We start from the raw sequence: 14,823 nt of genomic DNA on the forward strand, positions 1-14,823 counted from the left end.
GGCACCGGCTTGCCTGCAGGAGCTGCTGGAAGGATGTTCAATGATGTCCAGCCACCTTAGGGGCTCCACTCTGGATTTGCTGTCCCTTAGCCTTCGTCTCTCCTGAGGCTGCCCTCAAGACAGTAGGGCTATTTACCCATAGCCGGGAAGCTGGTTCACGAGCACCAGGGAATATCTACACACCGGAGGGCCTGAGTGCTACATGTGCAGGGGCCAGACCTCCTCCCTGTCCTCTGTAATTCAGCCCCAGTCCAAAAAGAGTTCAGTTTCTGTGTTTTGTCAGCAAGGAAGCACTATATGAGGCTTGTTGTTGGAGAGGCTATGTATGGGCAGGGAGAGACTTATACATTCAAGTCTCCTTTTCACAAGACTGCTAGCCAGCGGTGGAAGCTGAAAGTGAGAGTGACAAGAACTACCACACTAGACGCATCACAGCAATCATTTTAACACCAGTCCAATTTACCACCTCATCCTAAACACCAAGTGACTGAATCTTCTTGACCAGTCACCCATGCAGGACCGTAGTGCATCAATTTGAAACACTGTCTGATTTTTACAGTCAGTCATAAATGAACATAAAGGTTAGCTTAATTTGTCACGTACATCGAAACATACAACGAAGTGCCGCGGTTGTATCAATAGTCAACACAGTCAAGAACATGCTGAGGGCATTCTGCAAATGTCACCATGCTTCCGACACCAACATAGCATCCACAACTTATTAACCCTAATTCATACAACTTTTGTACATGGGAGGAAACTGAATCACCTGGAGAAAACCACATGGTCACAGGAAGAACGTACAAGCTCTTTACAGACAGCAGTGGGAATTGAACCCTAATCACTGGCACTGTACAGTGTTGCATTAATCAATACTCCTCTGTGTTACCAATGAGACATTCTTGGCATTTGCATACAGCTGTCCACTGCTTTTGCATTTTTTGAATGGAATTATTCATTGGGGAAAAATTCTGCCTCAACAGAGGTTACAAAATATCACTCAGCACACCACTGGTCCCAGGTCTCCAGTCAGAGAGGCATCCATCTACTACCACTCTCCGGCTTCTCCCTCGATTCCAAAATCTAATCCTATTTACTTTTTCATCCTGAATGCCAAGTGACTGAATCTTCCTGACCAACCTCCCATGTGGAACCTTGTCAAGTGACAAGCCTTGCTAAAGTCCATGTAGACAACATTCACTGCCTTTCAAGGTAGTTTCCTTGAAAAATGCCATAGGATTGGTTAGAAATGACCTACGATGCAGAAAGCCATGTTGACTGTCCCTAATCAGTCCTTGCCTATCCAAATACTATATATCTGGTCCCTTAGAATTCTTTTCAATAAATTACCTACTATTGATATTAGGTTCACCAGCCTAATCTGGCTTATTCTTAGTGATTTCTGAAACAATGGGACTTCATTAGCTATCTTCCAATCTTCTGGCACCTCACCTGTTGCTAAGGACATTTTAAGTATCTCTACTGGGGACCCTGCAATTTCTGCACTCACCTCCTACAAGGTCCAAGAGGGCATCTTGTCCAGCTTTAGTGGTTTATCCATCCTAATTTGCCTCAAGAATATAATCTCTATGAGGTCCATGTCCTCCCTCATGTTTTGCCCCACTTCTATAAACTATGTGTCCACCTCCCAAGTAAATTTAGATGCAAAATACCCATTTAAGATCTCCTCATCCCTTTTGGCTCCACACATAGACAACTTCCCTGATCTTCAATAGGACCATTTTTGTCCAAAATGTCATCCTTTTGCTCTTAATATATCTGTAGAAACCCTTGGGAATCTCTTTTACCTTTTCTGCTAGAGCAAGCTCATGCTTCTTTTAGCTCTGCTGCCTTCCATCTTAAGTGTTCTCTTGCAGTTTTTATACTCCTCAAGTACCTTATTTGCTCCTTCCTGCCTGGACCTGCTATGCACCTCCTTCTTCTTCTTAACCAGAGTCTCCAAAGCACAAGATTTGAGAGCAAAGTACTGTACCTTAGCCCAGAAAAGACTCATATATTCTGATTTTTCTGTCCTTTGCGTGTAATCAATACTCAATCCACATTAACACACTTCATACTTCTTCTAGTACCTTGACTTCTTGTTTAATGGTTAGCCTCCTACAGTATGTGACATCTTGTTATATGCCTTCCTAAAATCCAAATACACTACATCTACAGTTTCCCCACTATTGATATAGCTTGTTACATCTGCATACATCTCCAGGCAATTTGACAAAAGTGATTTACATGTAGTAAAACTATGCTGATTTTGTCTGTTATTATGTCCATTTCAATCACCGTCCTTCAAACTAAGCAATCAATTTTAATCACTTTTAAACACTGCCTGATTGTTACAGTCAGTCGTAAATAAAGATAAAGATTGGCCTAATTAGTCACATATACCTCAAACCATCGAAACATACAGCGAAATGCCTCATTTGTGTCAATGACCAACACAGTTCAAAGATAAACTGGGGACGCTCTGTAAGGTCTGCCATGCTTCTGACACCAACATAGCATCCACAATTTATTAACCCTAATTTGTACAACTTTTGTACGTGGGAGGATTGCAATTACCTGGGGATACGAATTGACAATAAACTGGACTGGTCAAAGAACACTGAAGCTGTCTACAGGAAGGGTCAGAACTGTCTCTATTTCCTGAGGAGACTGAGGTCCTTTAACATCTGCCGGACGATGCTGATGTTCTACGAGTCTGTGGTGGCCAGTGCTATCATGTTTACTGTTGTGTGCTGGGGCAGCAGGCTGAGGGTGGCAGACACCAACAGAATCAACAAACTCACTCGTAAGGCCAGTGATGTTGTGAGCATGGAACTGGACTCTCTCACAGTGGTGTCTGAAAAGAGGATGCTGTCTAAGTTGCATGCCATCTTGGTCAATGTCTCCCATCCACTACATAATGTACTGGGCGGGCACGGGAGTACATTCAGCCAGAGACTCATTCCACAGAGATGCAGCACTGAGCGTCATAGGAAGTCATTCCTGCCTGTGGCCATCAAACTTTACAACTCCTCCCTTGGAGGGTCAGACATCCTGAGCCAATAGGCTGGTCCTGGACTGATTTCATAATTTACTGGCATAATTTATATATTACTATTTAACTATTTATGGTTCTATTACTATTTATTATTTATGGAGCAATTGTAATGAAAACCAATTTCCCCCAGGATTAATAAAGTATGACTATGACTATGACTATGAAACTGAATCACCTGGAGGAAACCTACATGGTCAACGTACAAGCTCTTTACAGACAGCGGTGGGAAATGAACCCTAATCACTGGCACTGTACATTGTTGCGTTAATCAATACTCTTCTGTGTCACCAATGAGATGTTCTTGGCATTTGCATACAGCTGTCCACTGCTTTTGCACTTTTTTAATGGAGATATTTATTGGGGGAAAATCTGTCTCACCAGAAGTTACAAAATATTAAGATATATTGAACTAGATATCTTGAGAAAATCATCAGCTGAAGAATGCCTTAAATCAATGAGAAACTCTCCCCTGAATATGCAACTTTAGCTGTTGTATGACAAACACCAGTGCTTGTCACTGTTATAGGCACAAACCTAGGCTTTTGAACCACAAAATCTGTGAGTCTGTGAATCGTAACGTAAATCCCCTTGGGCATCCTACTTCAATTTGAGTGACATTGCACGAAGTTACAATTGACATCATATGATGAGACAGACTTAAACAAATGTGTGCTGGTTGATAACTTACAAATTTATTTCTTTATCTGGCTCAACCAAGTAAATAACCCAAATGTTAAAAGTGGGATCCTTGTATCCACTGTTTATAACTGATTATATGTACAGTAATTCTTGTCATTATGGCACAAATTCATACAATCACCTTACTGATGAAAATAAAACACCATTTGATTTGTCAGTAATCATCTTATGTGGAAACCATTTAAGCTGATGTAATTTTCAGTTTGTTTATGGTCTAGTTACTATTAAAATGGCACCATTGTTTAATTCACAATTTTGTTTCTGGGTCCTTGCTGGAGCTTTACTCAGGCTTTCACCTTCCTCCAACCCAATCAGGTATCCGAACCAAACCTCACATCTGCATCACTGTCTTACTACACCTACCCCAGATATACCTAATCAAATGGTCCCGGTTCCACTCATGACCACCAGCTCTCTACCACGATCCAATGTCTTGGTCTGACTCATGACTTTCTGATCCCTCCCCCTCCATTGATGGTTTGACACTCCATTGCCCCTATCCTGGGCCTCCCCCAGCCTCCTTCCCAACAACACAATCCACTGACAATGCCCTCTGTGATTGTCCCAGTCACTCAGCTTGCTCTACGGTGTCAGAAGCAAACAGAGAAAAAGCCTATTCATGTATTATGTGAGGCCTGTGTCGTTGTGTACAATATCTTTAGCTTTTTGTGCAATAACAGTTTTCAAAAGATGGATAGATAAATAGATACTTTATTGATTCTGAAAGAAATTACAGTGTCACAGTAGTATTACAAACACACAGACACATAAATGTTAGGAGAGACGTAAGAAAGAATAAAAAAAAGTTATCTTAAACAGTCTAACGGGAGAGGGTCATCACCTCCCCGGTTGTAGGTTGACTCGTTATAGAGCGTAATGACCTCATATAGCGCTCTTTGGAGCAGCGCAGTTATTTTAGTCTATTACTAAATGTGTTCCTCTGTTCAGCCAAGATGGCATGCAGAGGGTGAGAAACATTGTTCAGAATTGCCAGGATTTTCCATTGGGTCCTTTGCTCTACAACAGATTCCAGTGTGTTCAGTTTGATTTCTGTAAGAGAGCCAGCCTTTCTAATCAGTTTATTGAGCCTGTTGGCATCACCCATGTTGATGCCATTGCCCCAGCACACCACTGCATAGAAGATTGGACTGGCGACAACAGACTGGTAGAACATGTGAAGGAGAGGCCTGCATACTCCAAAGGACCTCAGTCTCCTCAGGAAGTATAGGCATCTCTGACCCTTCTTGTAAACAGCCTCTGCGTTGGTGCTCCACTCAAGTCTGTCATTCAGGTGCACCCCCAGGTACTGGTAGATCCTCACCACATCCACGTCCTCACCATCAATAGTAACAGAGGAGAGTGCAGGCTTAGTCTTCCTAAAGTCCATCACCATCTCCTTTGTCTTCCTGATGCTGAGCTGCAGATGGTTCAGCTTGCACCATTTGACAAAGTCCTCCACCAGAGCTCTGTATTCATTCTCCCATCCTCTCTTTATACACCCAACTGTTGCTGAGTCATTAGAGAATTTTTGCAGGTGACATGACATAGCATTGTATCTAAAGTCTGCGGTATACAGGGTAAACAGGAAGGAAGCCAATACAGTCCCTCTGGGACCATAGTGCTGTTTATAGCCATGTCTGACACACAGCTCTGAAGCTGCACAAACTGTGGTCTGCCAGTCAGGTAGTCCATTATCCAGGATACAATGGAAGTGCCAACTTGCATTGAATGGAGCTTTTCCCCCAGCAATGAGGGTTGTGTAGTATTGAAGGCACTTGAGAAATCAAAGAACATGATCTTCACAGTGCTGCCCTGCTTATCCAAATGGGAGTAGGCTCTGTTCAGCAAAGACAAATATTTCCAAAAGTAACAAAATTTTTTTAAATGACCATTTAAAGAAAATCCATTGCAATATCCTTCAAAAGTACAATGGGTATATCTTCACCATGAAACAAATCCAAGAAAAATGTAGATGGCAGTATCCTTCCTTGACCTCACAAGTGCCTTCAATTCCTTCTTAAATTTGGCTACCTTCAGAAAATGTGTTACAAGTCTATGTTTGCTACACAAAGACTTGCAAGTGGAGATTCTAATCAACAGATCCATCACAGGTCCAAATACAGTGCAGAATGGGATAAAAACACATTCAGGATATCACACTAAACCTTTTCTCGAAATTCCTTGTTTCAGTTCTTCACCTCATCTTCCTGCTAGAGTGGAATTATTCTACAGTGTAAAGAGGAGACTGCTCATTCTCCATTGTCTTCAAGCTAACCTCAACATTAGTCATGGATTTCTGGTGCAAAGTCAATGGTGGCATATGATCACATTTGATAGCTGAGCTCCAAGTTGTTCCCTTCCCTGAATTATATGAGAAAATGTGCCTTACAATAAACTTAGTGGATGATCCCTTACATGATGTTAGATCACTTAGTATGGAACCAAGTTATTTATACTAAGCAGTCCAATTACAGTTCTGTGCAGTCATGGAATTCAGAATATCCATGTGTTGGATAGAATATGTAGTTAATGGCATTAGCTCATCATCAACCCTAAATATCTTGATAATACGGGTCCTTTATCAACCTGACTCTGCCACACTTCTCTGACCCCTTATAATCAAGATCCAAAGACACTGGAAAATATAAAACAGTTTCCATGGCTCAAAAGCCACTTCTTAATAAAGGCAGACATTAATGGAAAAATGTTCCAGCACCTGCAGTATATTGGCAAAGTCTTGGCTGTCTGAGGAAAGTGATGCTGGAACACTAGGATTCAAACACAACCTTCTGTCTCCATGTTGAATTGTGAGGGGCAGTGATTCCCAGGAGTCAGAAGAATGTTGAGAATGGCTTTCAGAAATTTTCTCCATCCTCCTGGATTCTTCTTGCTGTAATAGAACTGAAAGTAGATCATTTTTGGATTAAGGTCTCTTAGAATATGCCTACAGGATACAATATGCAGACAGTCAGCAAAGAAAATGTCTACATCCATGCAAATTCATGATCTTTAAGGTGAAGAACAATGTTGATCTCTGAGTACCTATCTAATAGTAGAGGAAGAAGCAATCCCTTTCACGTCTTTTTATGAATGTCATTTTTTTCTTTATTTTTAGAATGACCCAAAATAATTTGTAGTCAATGTGTTCTATACAAGTGAAGTCAGTCTTCTAACGCAGGAAACTGGGCCAATTCTAAATGCAATTTAATTATTACAAGATACACAGAAAGGTGTCAGAAAAGAGCCAGTAATGTCACTCACCCTGCTCATGGACTGTTTGTCCCACTCCCATCAGAGAGAAGGCCATGTGGCATTCACACCAAGTACACCAGACTCGCAGTTACTTTCCCAAGCAATGCAGCAGATAAACACGTTCACCCACTAACCCACACCTCCACACCCTCCACCACAATGTTATCATTTCCTGTCAGACATCTTATGTACTGTACTGAGCATCACTTTATGAAAGTACAATCAATCTATGTAGATTACCTATCTTCTGTATACATATTTAACATCTTCTGATAATTATTGTGTTCCTTATCTTATTTTTTCTTGTGCTGCATCGGATCCAAAGTAACAATCATTTTGTTCTCCTTACACTTGTCCACTAGAAATGACATTAAATAATAGTGAATCTTCAATAAATGCTTTAGATTGAAAGAAAAAGATTATCCAGCACAATAAACTTAACTGATATCTATATATTTTCTGTCACAGTCAGTTCATTATGCATCAGAAATAACAGTACGGCATAATTGAAAGAATCAATGCAATGACAAACAAGGGAAAATCTGCAGATGCTGTAAATTCATGCGACACACAAAATGCTGGAGGAACTCAGCAGGCCAGGCAGCATCTATGGAAAAGAGAACAGTTGATACTTAGGTCAAGACCCTTTGGTGGAGAAAAATAAGATGAGGATTTGTACTACAAGGTGGGGGGAGGGGAGGGAGAAACTCAAGGTGATACGTGAAACCAGGAGGAGGAGGGTGAAGCAAGGAGCTGGGAAGTTGATTGGTGAGAAAGACACAGGGCTGCAGAAGAGGGAATCTAATAGGAGAGGACAGAAGGTCATGGAAAACAGAAAAGAAGGAGGGGCACCAGAGATGGGCAGGCAAGGAGATAAGATCAGAGAGGAAAAGGGCGGTGGGTAATGGTGAGGGGGTTGGTGCCAAGCACCTACGCTACATCTGCCGGAAAAACTGGGATCTCCCAGTGGCCACCCATTTTAATTCCACTTCCCATTCCCATTCCAATATGTCTATCCATGGCCTCCCCCACTGTTGCAATGAAGCCACACTCAAGTTGGAGGAACAACACTATTTCACCATTCCCCGTCCCCTTTTCCTTCTCCCCCTCCCAGTTTCACCTATCATCTTGTGTTTTTCTCTCTCTCTCCTCCTACCACCTTTTAACTCTACTCCTCATCTTTTTCCCCCAGTCCTGGTGAAAGATCTCGGCCCAAAATTTCGACTGTACACTTTTCCATAGATGCTGCCTGGTCTGCTGAGTCCCTCCAGCATTTTGTATGTGTTAACCAATGCAATAATTTGCAATATTATATAATATATGATGATTCCTCAATACCATGGGAGGAATCCCATATTTTAGGCTAATTCCTATTACTTGTGATTTCTTAAGTTTTGCATTTGTAACTCAACTGTCTGTTCTTCCTGAAGCACGCCTTCTACCTAACTCTTACACTGCTCCTCTCAGCCATTCTCTGAATAGAGGGTCATAAACCAAGCTTTTAAAGACGTGCTTCTCCTACAGTCATAAACTCTCATAGAAAGATGCTGTCATGATCTTGAATGGTCAATTTCAATTCAATTCCAATTTCTTTCTGTACCAAATTTACGGCATAATCTTAGAGGAGCTAAATTTGCTACTGTCAGTTGAAACGTATAGCCTATAGATTCACAGTTAAACAGTCAACATCTTTTAAAAGCCTAATTTTTTTTGGAAACCTGGTTGCTTCTACTATTGATGATCCTAGACACGATAAAGTACTGTTAAGAAATCTATTCATTATTGCTGTCTTCCATTAATGGGACGATTTCAGCTCTACCATTAAACCATTCATTATCTTAAAATGGAAAATTAATTTGGAAATTAATTGAACTCATACATCAATTCCCTCTTTTTATTCTTTTCCATATTCCCTGAACTCTGAGTCAAGTATACAGGCAGTTCCTTGGGTGCTATCCAATGCTCAGTTTTTGCTAGTCTGGCCCTTCACGCATCAGCCGAGTCTGTGAATGTCAGTGGCATCTTAACAAGGAGCCAGCTTCATGTATTGCCTCGTCCAGTGGGTCTTCACATACTTGTCAGCAAGAGTCATTTTATGTTACTGAAAAATGATAAACCTGAATGGATCACTTCCTGACTCAAGTTGATAAAGCCATTGTAAAACCTTTGCTTCCAATCAAATATGAATATGTAACTGTAACTCAGCATGAGCGATCAGATCTGTGACAAACTACTATCTGCTTACTCACTTGTGCGCTGAATAGCATACTTAACAGAATTAATCATTCAACACAGCCATTCGTCAATACAATTTGAAATACTGGAAAATATAAAAATAATTAAAGAATGCTATTAGTTAAGCTAGTATAACTAAGATGCTATATTAGTTAACTGTTGAATGCTACTGTTTTACAAATGATCATTTACATATCAATTTTTTTCATTATTCTGTTGATGGTCTGCATTCAGCAAAAAAAAAACTGACATTTCTCCTTGATGGAATTCTCTATGCATTTCTATTACATCTGAAAGCAGAATTGTTGAGATGTGAATTATATTCAGAATGTAAGTTTTGTCGGAAGTAACATTTGTCACTTAAAATGTTATTTATATCTTCTCTTGATTGGAAAAAAATATAAAAATAGTAAGGTAATGATTACTTTAGATATTACAGATGCACTAATTGTTACTTGCAATCCAATTAGTAATCCAATTTAACTTAGGCTTCAGATTATGAAGAAAAGAATACCAATCCTCCAGTGCAGTTTTTATTCCTGGTGAGAAATGGCTGTGATTTCATCTAAATGATAAATACATATTTAGGAATACTTCATGTTCTCTACAATTTTGAGTATATTAATCCTTACACATTTTCTTTAAATTAGTGCTTATGGGTTAAGTGGCTAAGGAAATCCTTGAAAGATAGCGAGAAGGCGGTATTGAAGTAAATTAAAGAATATATAATGGAATTTCTTTGAGATGTTGTCACATAAATTATTTACTGGTTAATAATAACTGCAAATATGATACCCTCTTGTGCAGTGCACAAAAAAAAAACACGCTGGAAGAACACAGCGAACTCAGCAAGTCAGGAAGCATCTATGGAGGGGAATAAACAGTCAAAGGTCAGGTCAAGAACCATCATCAGGACTAGAAAGAGAGGATGCAGAATCCAGAATAAGGAGGTGAAGGAAAGGGAAGGAGTATAATTTGGCAGGTGATAGGTTAAACCAGGTGAGGAGGAAGGTGGGTGGTTGGGGGAGGAAAGTAACATATAGCTTACAGATATTAATATAAATGTAGCTGAAAGAGATTTTGGGTTAGACTGCACTGCATCTAGCACAAATATTCCGTATGTCCCTCGTGAGCTGCCTGTAGTGCTCTTTACCATTCACAGCTGTGTAGCTTCCAGTGATTTGCTGGCTTTCCTGTTCCTGCTGTTAAATAAAGTAGATCCATCAGCAGGGTGTGTCCACAGATAGCAGAGCCTAAAGTCCTGCCTCCAGACCGTGACGCTGACCCCCTGACGCTTGTGCTGTCAATAACTGGATTTTCTGTCACATAGAAAGAGTTGAAGCCCACCTAATAATTACAATAAGACACTTAGTAATGCTAACAACAGGAATTCTGCAGACGCTGGAATTTCAAGCAACACACATACAAGTTGCTGGTGAACGCAGCAGGCCAGGCAGCATCTCTAGGAAGAGGTGCAGTCGACGTTTCAGGCCGAGACCCTTTGTCAGGACTGACTGAAGGAAGAGTGAGTAAGGGATTTGAAAGTTGGAGGGGGAGGGGGAGATCCAAAATGATAGGAGAAGACAGGAGGGAAATGCTACTTAGTAATGCTACAATTTATTTAAATTAATTATATTTTAATATTAATTAACACAACCACTTTGCATTAGGGCTGCTCTTTATGAATGTAGGTAAAGTACATCTAGGCTTAACTAAGACTGACTATAGTTTTGGCTGTGCTGAACTTTATGAAGGTGGGTGAAGAAAACATTGGAATGGTTGAGTCTGTGTGTAACAAGATCATTGATGGGGGAGTTGAACAGAAGATAGGTTAATATGGAATTGAGATATGTAATATTATGGGGGCAGAATGAGATGGGTATGTGACTGAACGTATGTTGTAATGGTAACTCAGCCGAGGATCAAATAGGTTGACAAGAGTATGGATAATCAGAAAATGGGAAGGAAGGAGTGGGATCTGAAACATCTTTAATAATATTCTGGACACAATATATGGGAAACACAAACTCTACAGTATTAAAAGGAAAAGGCCCACTATGTAATTATCCTGCCTTGGAGAAATACTTTTCCAATGTTGTATATAATAAAACAGCAACAGTTTAGTAAAATAAATTGAAAAATAGGTAAATTGGTTTCATTTTGAAATTTGCACACTGTCAAATTATACACAAGATAAGTACTAACTGTTATTTCTATAAATTTGGTATTATTTGTTGATAACCTGGCTAAACTAGTCGTAATTTTTTTTAAAAATCCTTAATTATTGTGTTTAATAGTTCTCAGTCTGCTTTGAATGCACCTGACACCTCATTCATTGACTCAGACATTGTACATCATAAAATGTGCATATCCACCAATAATTTGAGCCTTCCTTCTCAGGCAGACATATCAATCAGCAAGTTAATTTGAATTTGACCCAGGCCAGTATTTATCCCTGAGTTGGCACCACTGAAGTAAGTGAGCAGATTATTGTCTGACTGTTGTTTGTGACGTACTGTGGTAACCAATTTTGTTGCTGCATTTGTTTATAACATTGACTACATTTCAGAAATGCTTCCTGGGCTATGATGTGTTTCAGGATGTCCTAAGGATTTTGAATGAATGTAGGTTCTGCCTCATAGTTTTAACTGAGAATGTGCAAGAACACATTCTGATCCACACAACTGGGTGCAGTATTAAGTAGCACAGCAAGTCTGGCCCTAGCTGGTAAGCGGTGATATATCTTGCATTCTCTGGTAGCACACTCCTAAACTGTCTATGTATCTCCCTATGGCTCTCCTTTTTTCCCATTATTCCTCGCACCATTCCATCTACCATCTGGAGAAGCACTTGTACAGCATCTTCTGCGATCTATGCTCCCAGCTTTTTCTTCCTTATCAACCCAATAAAACATTGCATCCATACAGCAGAGAGAGTTCCTCTAATTTGTTTTGCTCTGCTACTCTTCCTATGATACTTTGAAATGTTTCCTTTCATCATACTCACTCATGGCCAATCATGGTCAATTAAAATAGAAAATGTACATTTTAATGTTGCAACACAATTATGAAACACAGGTAAACACAAGGAATTCTGCAGACGCTGGAAATTCAAGCAACACACATCAAAGTTGCTGCTGAACGCAGCAGGCCAGGCAGCATCTCCAGGAAGAGGTACAGTCGACGTTTCGGGCCGAGACTCTATGTCAGGACTGATGAAGGGTCTAGGCCCGAAACGTCGACTGTACCTATTCCTGGAGATGCTGCCTGGCCTGCAGCGCTCACCAGCTACTTTGATGTGTGTTGCTATGAAACACAGGTAGTGAAACAATACATCCTTACTACAGGAATGATTCTTTGCCCGAAATCACATAAAATAATTAAATGTACTATAGGTGACAGAAAATGGAACTGGACAGATTAGTACATTCAACTAGAAACATCCAGTTCTTTTCATTTTTCATATGAAATGAGATTTTTCAGTTTAAGTCAAATTGAATGAATGGAAGACATCCCAGCAAAAGTTTTAAGACTTGGCCTTAGTTTCCTTTGGTGTCCAAAAGCAGTATTTTGAGATTCCTTCACTTGAAGGACATTCATTTTTACATCTGACCATTGGACATCAAAGAGATACACTAAAGCTGCCATTTGTATTTCACACAGATTTCAAAGTTCACACATTCTGGTTGAAATTGGACTCACCTGGAGTTATTAGTTCAATCTCACTTTGAAACACCAATGTTAAATTGAATGGCTTTCAAATAAAATGCAAAGAAGAATTAATTTAATCTGGTCCTGTAAAGTTTGCAAATAAAGCTCTTGAATACGATTCTTAATGATTCATACTGCACGTTTGGTATTCTGAATTGTAAGTTTTGATGCAAATGAATAAATTGGAAATGATGATTCATCTAATTATGAATGACCTAAAGACATTTCCAAAAGCACAAATAGAATTTTATAAGTATAAAAATATCACCGCTTTCTAATTTCCACGTTGCATATTCCTGAATGTGTCATTTGTTTTGCCCATACTGTTTCAAAGAATGGAATATGCAAGCAGAGGTTGCAGTAACTACCATTGATTTTCTTAATTATTGAAGGTCATGTGCAATAGATCCAAATCCATAATACAGAGGCATAAATGAGACTAGCATATGTAGCCTAAACAAATAAATCATACAGCTAACTTATGCTTAGGTTAAATATGACAGAGTTCAGAGATCCGGTGTGGTTCCCGTATATCCAGTTCATTTGTTCATTGGTGTGACCGATATAAGAGAAGATCCGTGGCTTCAGGTTGCTGCGCAGACCAGGCCCTCATACTGGCATTGCGGCATTGCCAGGGAAGGAGGAGCCAGAGGTGGCGTGGGAGAGAACAGAAGCACGGCGGGTGTGCCAGAATCTGTGCTGGCTTGGGGGCTGGCCTCTGTAGGGCAGCTCTCCTGTCTCTGCTGCTCTCCAGTGCTCGGTCCCCGGAAGGCAGCTGGATTGCCTTTGAGGCTGACCCAGCGCAAGATGAGGAACTCCTGCATGCTTGCTCTTGCAGAACCTTGCCTCCAGGAAAACATTCCATGTACCACCAAACTCCAGGCCAGGTCACTCAAAGACTTTTGCTCACATTATTTTGTGACTGTATGTGCTATTGTAACTATGTGTGCTGTGTGCTGTGTGTGACAGTATGTACTGTGTTTGGAACTTTGACCCTGGAGGAACAAAGTTTCGTTTAGCTGGATAATCTGATCGGTTTAATGACAATTAAACTTGAACTTGAATATTCAGGAGAGTTGGAGGAGATGATTATGAAAGACTTATGGGTATTAAACCTGCCTTTTGGAGTAGACCCAGCAAAAGGACGTAATAATTTTAATGGACCTCCTACATTTGCTGTTTTCTTTATGTATGTTACTGCAGGTATGTTCTGGATTCAAAACGGCAAGAATCCCCTGAAATGATATGCAGTGTTACGATTTACCAAGGATTGGCCCAACCAATCTTTATTGATCCCTTCAGTGATAAATGAACTTAGTATTCTATTCTATTCCCCAGCAGGTCAGTCTAATTCCCTGTGAATTATCTTGTTCATTATTTGAGTTCTGTTGAAGGGCCTGAAATGTCGACTGTACTCTTTTCCACGCACGCTGCCTGGCCTGCTGAGTTTCTCCAGCATTTTGTGTGTGTTGCTTTCGATTTCCATCATCAGCAGGTTTTCTCTTGTTGGCTCATTATTTTATTGTGAGGTCCTCCATTGGTCATGGTTGTGCCCGAGCTACCTACGCTGTTGGTGCAGTGCCACCTGTGGCTGCTGAGATCAATATGAAAGTGGCAGACTCTCTTGCAAAGCTCACATCTGTAAGTGGCCTCAACTCTGCTGGTGAGGCAGCATTCCTTGCTATGAGCCCGTTCATCTTCTGCTGTGCTGAGGAATTTTCTTCACCTGACTTCAGGTGATGTTTCAGGATGCTTCTCCATCTGTGCCGCTATCTGCAAGCTCCTTCCAGGACTCAGTGATGATGTCTAGTGCTTTCATGTCCCACATGCAGACAACCTTGTGCAGCTGTGAGTGGCCAGCGGTTCTCT

The 14,823-nt window shown here is 40.5% G+C and overlaps 1 pseudogene; it reads right to left on the reverse strand.

The window, feature by feature from the left end:
• LOC140187028 (uncharacterized) overlaps positions 1-13,778 on the reverse strand; it is a 59,050-nt pseudogene extending 45,272 nt beyond the window's left edge.
• Between the last annotated feature and the right edge of the window lie 1,045 nt (positions 13,779-14,823).

The sequence above is a fragment of the Mobula birostris genome, chromosome 24 (genome assembly GCF_030028105.1).
Source record: "Mobula birostris isolate sMobBir1 chromosome 24, sMobBir1.hap1, whole genome shotgun sequence".
Taxonomy (NCBI): Eukaryota; Metazoa; Chordata; class Chondrichthyes; order Myliobatiformes; family Myliobatidae; genus Mobula; species Mobula birostris.